A 10,528-nucleotide genomic window follows, 5' to 3' on the forward strand; every position below is an offset into this window, starting at 1 on the left:
GTTCTCTTGACCATCCGCAATAAACCCTTCTGGCTGATCCATATAGATCTCCTCATCCAACTCTCCATTTAGGAAAGCTGTCTTAACATCCATCTGATGAATGATAAGACCATAAGAGGCTGCCACGGCTATTAATGTGCGAATTGTAGTCAATCGAGCCACTGGTGAGTAGGTATCAAAGAAATCTTCACCCTCCTTTTGGGTATATCCTTTGGCCACAAGCCTTGCCTTGTACCTCTCAATTGTACCATCAGGCCTAAGCTTTTTCTTGAAGATCCATTTGCAACCTATAGGTTGACAACCATAAGGACGGTCAACGACCTCCCAAGTTCCATTAGACATAATAGATTCCATCTCACTCCTTACTGCTTCCTTCCATAAGTCAGCATCAGGAGAGGAATATGCCTCACTAATGGTAGTTGGTGTGTCTTCCACAAGGTACACTATAAAGTCATTACCAAAGGATTTTGCAACCCTCTGTCTCTTGCTCTTTTGAGTGACTATAGTGTCATCCTCCTCAGGGATGTGCATGTGAGAATCCTCAGCATGATCTATAGGAATCGACAGTTCGTGCTCATGGGGAATTATAGTCTCATGACTTATATCACTAGGTGTATTCTTCATAGGAAACTCATTCTCAAAAAATGTTGTGTCTCTTGATTCCATGATAGTATCAACATACATATCAGGCACATCAGATTTTATAATTAAGAACCTATACCCAGTGCTGTGAAAAGAGTACCCAAGGAATATACAGTCAACAGTTTTAGGCCCAAGTTTACGCTTTTTGTTGATTGGCACATTCACTTTAGCCAAGCAACCCCAAGTGCGCAAATATGAGAGATTTAATCTTCTCTTTTCCCATTCCTCAAATGGAGTGATCTCTTTATTCTTTGTTGGAACTCTATTCAGGACATGACATGCCGTCAAAATCGCCTCACCCCACCATGCCTTGGATAATCCCGCTGTACTCAACATGGCATTCACCAAATCTGTTAGAGTGCGGTTTTTCCTTTCAGCAATCCCATTGGATTGTGGTGAGAATGGCGGTGTCCTCTCATGAATAATACTGAAAGGGAATTAGGCTTACACCTAGTTCCTAAATAATTTTGGTGGTTGAATTGCCCAACACAAATATTGGACTGACTAGTTTTCTCTAGTGTATAAGTTATACAGGTGCAAAAGGTTCACATCTAGCCAATAAAAAGACCAAGTGTTGGATTCAACAAAGGAGCAATAAGGCAACCGATGGTACCTCTGGCTGGAGGCACCGGACTGTCCGGTGTGCACCGGACAGTGTCCGGTGCGCCCGTAGACTTCGTTTTCTACCCTTCGCCAGAGGACTTCGACTTCAACCCTTCGCCCTCGGGAATTCGCGAAGGCCGGCGCGCTATAATTCACCGGACTGTCCGGTGTGCACCGGACATGTCCGGTGCTCCAAGGAAGCGCGGTCTCCAGAACTCGCCAGCCTCGGGTTCGCGCGGCAGTCGCTCCGCTAAAATTCACCGGACTGTCCGGTGTGCACCGGACTGTCCGGTGTACCAGCGGAGCAACGGCTCCCTGCGGCGCCAACGGCTCCCTGCGGTGCATTAAATGCGCGCGCAGCGCGCGCAGAAGTCAGAATCGCCCATACCGGTGCACCGGACATCAAACAGTACATGTCCGGTGTGCACCGGACACCCAGGCGGGCCCACAAGTCAGAAGCTCCAACGGCTAGAATCCAACGGCAGTGATGACGTGGCAGGGGCACCGGACTGTCCGGTGTGCACCGGACTGTCCGGTGCGCCATCGAACAGAGGCTGCCAGCAACGGTCACTTTTGGTGGTTGGGGCTATAAATACCCCAACCACCCCACATTCATTGCCATCCAAGTTTTCCACTTCTCAACTACTACAAGAGCTCTAGGCATCCAATTCTAGACACATTCAAAGAGATCAAATCCTCTCCAATTCCACACAAAACCCTAGTGACTAGAGAGAGTGATTTGCCGTGTTCATTTGAGCTCTTGCGCTTGGATTGCTTCTTTTCTTTCTCACTTGTTCTTGTGATCAAAACTCCATTGTAATCAAGGCAAGAGGCACCAATTGTGTGGTGGCCCTTGCGGGGAAGTTTTGTTCCCGGCTTTGATTTGAGAAGAGAAGCTCACTCGGTCCGAGGGACCGTTTGAGAGAGGGAAGGGTTGAAAGAGACCCGGCCTTTGTGGCCTCCTCAACGGGGAGTAGGTTTGAGAGAACCGAACCTCGGTAAAACAAATCCGTGTGTCACACTTCATTATTTGCTTGCGATTTGTTTTGCGCCCTCTCTCGCGGACTCGTTTATATTTCTAACGCTTACCCGGCTTGTAGTTGTGTTTATATTTGTAAATTTCAGTTTCGCCCTATTCACCCCCCTCTAGGCGACTATCAATTGGTATCAGAGCTCGGTGCTTCATTAGAGCCTAACCGCTCGAAGTGATGTCGGGAGATCACGCCAAGAAGGAGATGGAGACCGGCGAAAAGCCCACTACAAGCTACGGGAGCACTTCATCGGAAGAGTCCCGCACCAAAAGGAGGGAGAAGAAGAAGAGCTCCTCCAACAAAGGGAAGGAGAAGAAATCTTCTTCTCACCACAAAGAGAAGAAGGAAAAATCTTCTTCCCACAAACCGCATCGGAAAGGCGACAAGCACAAGAGGATGAGGAAGGTGGTCTACCACGAGACCGACACTTCATCAACTTCTACCTCCGACTCCGATGCGCCCTCCGTCACTTCTAAGCGCCAAGAGCGCAAGAAGTATAGTAAGATCCCCCTACGCTACCCTCGCATTTCCAAACATACACCTTTACTTTCCGTCCCATTAGGCAAACCACCAACTTTTGATGGTGAAGATTACGCTAGGTGGAGCGATTTAATGCGATTTCATCTAATCTCGCTCCACAAAAGTATATGGGATGTTGTTGAGTTTGGTGCACAGGTACCGTCGGTAGGGGATGAAAACTATGATGAAGATGAGGTGGCCCAAATCGAGCACTTCAACTCTCAAGCAACGACGATACTCCTCGCCTCTTTAAGCAAAGAGGAGTATAACAAAGTGCAAGGGTTGAAGAGCGCCAAGGAGATTTGGGATGTACTCAAAACCGCGCACGAGGGAGACGAGCTCACCAAGATCACCAAGCGGGAAACGATCGAGGGGGAGCTCGGTCGGTTCCGGCTTCACAAAGGAGAGGAGCCGCAACACATGTACAACCGGCTCAAAACTTTGGTGAACCAAGTGCGCAACCTCGGGAGCAAGAAGTGGGACGATCACGAAGTGGTAAATGTTATTTTAAGATCTCTCATTTTTCTTAATCCCACTCAAGTTCAATTGATTCGTGGTAATCCTAGATATACTAAAATGACCCCCGAGGAAGTTATCGGGCATTTTGTAAGTTTTGAGTGCATGATAGAAGGCTCGAGGAAAATCAACGAGCTTGGCGACTCATCCGAAGCCCAACCCGTTGCATTCAAGGCAACGGAGGAGAAGAAGGAGGAGGCTACACCAAGTCGACAACCAATCGACGCCTCCAAGCTCGACAATGAGGAAATGGCGCTCGTCATCAAGAGCTTCCGCCAAATCCTCAAACAAAGGAGGGGGAAAGACTACAAGTCCCGCTCCAAGAAGGTTTGCTACAAATGTGGTAAGCCCGGTCATTTTATTGCTAAATGTCCTATGTCTAGTGACAGTGACCGAGGCGACGACAAGAAGGGGAGAAGAAAGGAGAAGAAAAGGTACTACAAGAGGAAGGGCGGCGATGCCCATGTTTGTCGGGAATGGGATTCCGACGAAAGCTCAAGCGACTCCTCCGACGACGAGGACGCCGCCAACATCGCCGTCACCAAGGGACTCCTCTTCCCCAACGTCGGCCACAAGTGCCTCATGGCAAAGGACGGCAAACGGAAAAAGGTTAAATCTAACTCCTCCACTAAATATGAATCTTCTAGTGATGAAAATGCTAGTGATGAGGAGGATAATTTGCGTATTCTCTTTGCCAATCTTAACATGGAGCAAAAAGAAAAACTAAATGAATTGATTAGTGCTATTCATGAAAAGGATGACCTTTTGGACTCCCAAGAGGATTGTCTAATTAAAGAAAACAAGAAACATGTTAAGGTTAAAAAGGCTTATGCTCTAGAAGTAGAAAAATGTGAAAAATTGTCTAGTGAGCTAAGCACTTGCCGTGAGACGATTGACAACCTTAGAAATGAAAATGCTATCTTAAATGCTAAGGTTGATTCACATGTTTGTAATGTTTCAATTCCCAATCTTAGAGATGATAACGTTGACTTGCTTGCTAAGATTGATGAATTGAATGCATCTCTTGCTAGCCTTAGATTAGAGAATGAAAATTTAATTGCTAAGGCTAAAAATTTTGATGTTTGCAATGCTACTATTTCCGACCTTAGAACTAAGAATGAAATGTTGCATGCTAAGGTTGTAGAACTTAAATCTTGCAAACCCTCTACATCTAATGTTGAGCATGTTTCTATTTGCACTAGATGTAGAGATATTGATGTTAATGCTATTCTTGATCATATGGCTTTAATTAAACAACAAAATGATCATATAGCAAAATTAGATGCTAAAATTGCCGAGCACAACCTAGAGAATGAGAAATTTAAATTTGCTCGTAGCATGCTTTATAATGGGAGACGCCCTGGCATTAAGGATGGCATTGGCTTCCAAAGGGGAGACAATGTCAAACTTAATGCCCCTCCTAAAAATTTGTCTAACTTTGTTAAGGGCAAAGCTCCCATGCCTCAGGATAACGAGGGTTACATTTTGTACCCTGCCGGTTATCCCGAGAGCAAAATTAGGAAAATTCATTCTAGGAAGTCTCACTCTGGCCCTAATCATGCTTTTATGTATAAGGGTGAGACATCTAGCTCTAGGCAACCAACCCGTGCCAAGTTGCCTAGAAAGAAAATTTCTAATGCATCAAATGAACATAGCATTTCATTTAAGACTTTTGATGCTTCTTATGTTTTGACTAACAAATCCGGCAAGGTAGTTGCCAAAATTGTTGGGGGCAAACACAAGGGCTCCAAGACTTGTGTTTGGGTACCCAAAGTTCTTGTTTCTAATGCCAAAGGACCCAAAACCGTTTGGGTACCTAAAGTCAAGAACTAAAATTGTTTTGTAGGTTTATGCATCCGGGGGCTCAAGTTGGATACTCGATAGCGGGTGCACAAACCACATGACAGGGGAGAAAAGGATGTTCTCCTCATATGAGAAAAACCAAGATCCCCAACGAGCTATCACATTCGGGGATGGAAATCAAGGTTTGGTCAAAGGTCTTGGTAAAATTGCTATATCTCCTGACCATTCCATTTCCAATGTTTTTCTTGTAGATTCCTTAGATTACAACTTGCTTTCCGTTTCTCAATTATGTCAAATGGGCTACAACTGTCTATTCACTGATGTTGGTGTCACTGTCTTTAGAAGAAGTGATGATTCAATAGCATTTAAGGGAGTGTTAGAGGGTCAGCTATACTTGGTAGATTTTGATAGAGCTGAACTCGACACTTGCTTAATTGCTAAGACTAACATGGGTTGGCTCTGGCATCGTCGACTAGCCCATGTTGGGATGAAGAATCTTCATAAGCTTCTAAAGGGAGAGCACATTTTAGGATTAACAAATGTTCATTTTGAGAAAGACAGGATTTGTAGCGCATGCCAGGCAGGGAAGCAAGTTGGAGTCCATCACCCACACAAGAACATCATGACGACCGACAGGCCGCTTGAACTACTCCACGTGGATCTATTCGGCCCGATCGCTTACATAAGCATCGGCGGGAGTAAGTATTGTCTTGTAATAGTGGATGATTATTCTCGCTTCACTTGGGTATTCTTTTTACAGGAAAAATCTCAAACCCAAGGGACCTTAAAGGGATTCTTGAGACGGGCTCAAAATGAGTTCAGCTTAAGGATCAAGAAAATAAGAAGCGACAACGGAACGGAGTTCAAGAACTCACAAATTGAAGGCTTTCTTGAGGAGGAGGGCATCAAGCATGAGTTCTCTTCTCCCTACACTCCACAACAAAATGGTGTAGTGGAGAGGAAGAATCGAACTCTATTGGACATGGCAAGAACCATGCTTGATGAGTACAAGACACCGGACCGGTTTTGGGCCGAAGCGGTCAACACCGCCTGCTACGCCATCAACCGGTTATATCTTCACCGAATCCTCAAGAAGACATCATATGAACTCCTAACCGGTAAAAAGCCCAACATTTCATATTTTAGAGTTTTTGGTAGCAAATGCTTCATTCTTATTAAAAGAGGTAGAAAATCTAAATTTGCTCCTAAAACTGTAGAAGGCTTTTTACTTGGTTATGACTCAAACACAAGGGCATATAGGGTCTTTAACAAGTCCACTGGACTAGTTGAAGTCTCTTGTGACGTTGTGTTTGATGAAACTAACGGCTCTCAAGTAGAGCAAGTTGATCTTGATGAGATAGGTGAAGAACAGGCTCCATGCATCGCGCTAAGGAACATGTCCATCGGGGATGTGTGTCCTAAGGAATCCGAAGAGCCTCCAAGTACACAAGATCAACCATCCTCCTCCACGCAAGCATCTCCACCAAATGAGGATGAGGCTCAAGTTGATGAAGGGCAAAATCAAGAAGATGAGCCACCTCAAGATGACGGCAATGATCAAGGGGGAGATGCAAATGATCAAGAAAAGGAGGATGAGGAAGAACCAAGACCGCCACACCCAAGAGTCCACCAAGCAATCCAACGAGATCACCCCGTCGACACCATCCTCGGCGATATTCATAAGGGGGTAACCACTAGATCTCGGGTTGCTCATTTTTGTGAACATTACTCTTTTGTTTCCTCTATTGAGCCACACAGGGTAGAGGAAGCACTTCAAGATTCGGATTGGGTGGTGGCAATGCAAGAAGAACTCAACAATTTCACGAGGAACGAGGTATGGCATTTAGTTCCACGTCCTAACCAAAATGGTGTAGGAACCAAATGGGTCTTCCGCAACAAGCAAGATGAGCATGGTGTGGTGACAAGGAACAAAGCTCGACTCGTGGCCAAAGGGTATTCACAAGTCGAAGGTTTGGATTTTGGTGAAACCTATGCACCCGTAGCTAGGCTTGAGTCAATTCGCATATTATTGGCCTATGCTACTTACCATGGCTTTAAGCTCTATCAAATGGACGTGAAAAGTGCCTTCCTCAACGGACCAATCAAGGAAGAGGTCTATGTTGAGCAACCTCCCGGCTTTGAAGACAGTGAGTACCCTAACCATGTCTATAGGCTCTCTAAGGCGCTTTATGGGCTCAAGCAAGCCCCAAGAGCATGGTATGAATGCCTAAGAGATTTCCTTATTGCTAATGGCTTCAAAGTTGGCAAGGCCGATCCTACACTCTTTACTAAAACTCTTGAGAATGACTTGTTTGTATGCCAAATTTATGTTGATGATATTATATTTGGGTCTACTAACGAGTCTACATGTGAAGAGTTTAGTAGGATCATGACACAAAAATTCGAGATGTCGATGATGGGGGAGTTGAAGTATTTCTTAGGATTTCAAGTGAAGCAACTCCAAGAAGGCACCTTCATTAGCCAAACAAAGTACACTCAAGACATTCTTGCTAAGTTTGGGATGAAGGATGCCAAACCCATCAAGACACCCATGGGAACAAATGGGCATCTCGACCTCGACACAGGAGGTAAGTCCGTGGATCAAAAGGTATACCGGTCGATGATTGGTTCATTGCTTTATTTATGTGCATCTCGACCGGATATTATGCTTTCCGTTTGCATGTGTGCAAGATTCCAATCCGACCCTAAGGAATCCCACCTTACGGCCGTAAAACGAATTTTGAGATATTTGGCTTATACACCTAAGTTTGGGCTTTGGTACCCTCGGGGATCCACATTTGATTTACTTGGTTATTCGGATGCCGATTGGGCAGGGTGCAAAATCAATAGGAAGAGCACATCGGGGACTTGCCAGTTCTTGGGAAGATCCTTGGTGTCTTGGGCTTCAAAGAAGCAAAATTCGGTCGCTCTTTCCACCGCCGAAGCCGAGTACATTGCCGCAGGACATTGTTGCGCGCAATTGCTTTGGATGAGGCAAACCCTGCGGGACTACGGTTACAAATTAACCAAAGTCCCTTTGCTATGTGATAATGAGAGTGCAATTAAAATGGCCGACAATCCCGTCGAGCATAGCCGCACTAAGCACATAGCCATTCGGTATCATTTTCTTAGGGATCACCAACAAAAGGGGGATATCGAGATTTCTTACATTAATACTAAAGATCAATTAGCCGATATCTTTACCAAGCCACTTGATGAACAATCTTTTACCAGACTTAGGCATGAGCTCAATATTCTTGATTCTAGAAATTTCTTTTGCTAAGCTTGCACACATAGCTCATTTGAATACCTTTGATCATATCTCTTCTATATGCTATGACTAATGTGTTTTCAAGTCTATTTCAAACCAAGTCATAGGTATATTGAAAGGGAATTGGAGTCTTCGGCGAAGACAAAGGCTTCCACTCCGTAACTCATGCTTCGCCATCACTCCGAGCAACTCTCTATTCCTTGGGAAAAATGAGCATAAAAAAAAAAGGGACTCTATCCTTGGGGGAGAGAGTAAAAGCTCAAAAGCAAAAGGACCGGATCTCGTCTTTGGTATAATCTTAACTCATTTACTTTTGACCAAAGGGGAAGAACTTACGTCAAGGGCTCTAATGATTCCGTTTTTGGCGATTCATGCCAAAAAGGGGGAGAAATGAGCCCAAAGCAAAAGGACCGCACCACCACCACCAAATTCAAAAACTTAGTGCTTTCCAAAAGTCTTTATCATTTGGTATCCTATTGTGTTCAAAAGGGGGCGAAAGTAGTATTTCAAAAATGGTATATCAAAACCCTCTTGAACACTAAGAGGTGGATCTCTTTTAGGGGGAGTTTTGTTTAGTCAAAAGAAAAGCATTTGAAACAGGGGGAGGAAATTTCAAATCTTGAAAATGCTTTTGCAAACTCTTATTTATTTACCTTTGACTATTTGCAAAAGATCTTTGAAATGGATTTACAAAAGGTTTTGCAAAAACAAAACAAGTGGTGCAAACGTGGTCCAAAATGTTAAATAAGAAAGAAACATTCCTTGCATATCTTATAAGTAGTTATATTGGCTTAATTCAAAGTAACCTTTTCACTTACATTATGCAAACTAGTTCAATTATGCACTTCTATATTTGCTTTGGTTTGTGTTGGCATCAATCACCAAAAAGGGGGAGATTGAAAGGGAATTAGGCTTACACCTAGTTCCTAAATAATTTTGGTGGTTGAATTGCCCAACACAAATATTGGACTGACTAGTTTTCTCTAGTGTATAAGTTATACAGGTGCAAAAGGTTCACATCTAGCCAATAAAAAGACCAAGTGTTGGATTCAACAAAGGAGCAATAAGGCAACCGATGGTACCTCTGGCTGGAGGCACCGGACTGTCCGGTGTGCACCGGACAGTGTCCGGTGTGCACCGGACAGTGTCCGGTGCGCCCGTAGACTTCGTTTTCTACCCTTCGCCAGAGGACTTCGACTTCAACCCTTCGCCCTCGGGAATTCGCGAAGGCCGGCGCGCTATAATTCACCGGACTGTCCGGTGTGCACCGGACATGTCCGGTGCTCCAAGGAAGCGCGGTCTCCAGAACTCGCCAGCCTCGGGTTCGCGCGGCAGTCGCTCCGCTAAAATTCACCGGACTGTCCGGTGTGCACCGGACTGTCCGGTGTACCAGCGGAGCAACGGCTCCCTGCGGCGCCAACGGCTCCCTGCGGTGCATTAAATGCGCGCGCAGCGCGCGCAGAAGTCAGAATCGCCCATACCGGTGCACCGGACATCAAACAGTACATGTCCGGTGTGCACCGGACACCCAGGCGGGCCCACAAGTCAGAAGCTCCAACGGCTAGAATCCAACGACAGTGATGACGTGGCAGGGGCACCGGACTGTCCGGTGTGCACCGGACTGTCCGGTGCGCCATCGAACAGAGGCTGCCAGCAACGGTCACTTTTGGTGGTTGGGGCTATAAATACCCCAACCACCCCACATTCATTGCCATCCAAGTTTTCCACTTCTCAACTACTACAAGAGCTCTAGGCATCCAATTCTAGACACATTCAAAGAGATCAAATCCTCTCCAATTCCACACAAAACCCTAGTGACTAGAGAGAGTGATTTGCCGTGTTCATTTGAGCTCTTGCGCTTGGATTGCTTCTTTTCTTTCTCACTTGTTCTTGTGATCAAAACTCCATTGTAATCAAGGCAAGAGGCACCAATTGTGTGGTGGCCCTTGCGGGGAAGTTTTGTTCCCGGCTTTGATTTGAGAAGAGAAGCTCACTCGGTCCGAGGGACCGTTTGAGAGAGGGAAGGGTTGAAAGAGACCCGGCCTTTGTGGCCTCCTCAACGGGGAGTAGGTTTGAGAGAACCGAACCTCGGTAAAACAAATCCGTGTGTCACACTTCATTATTTGCTTGCGATTTGTTTTGC

Source organism: Zea mays, chromosome 1 (assembly GCF_902167145.1).
Source record: "Zea mays cultivar B73 chromosome 1, Zm-B73-REFERENCE-NAM-5.0, whole genome shotgun sequence".
NCBI classification, from domain to species: domain Eukaryota; kingdom Viridiplantae; phylum Streptophyta; class Magnoliopsida; order Poales; family Poaceae; genus Zea; species Zea mays.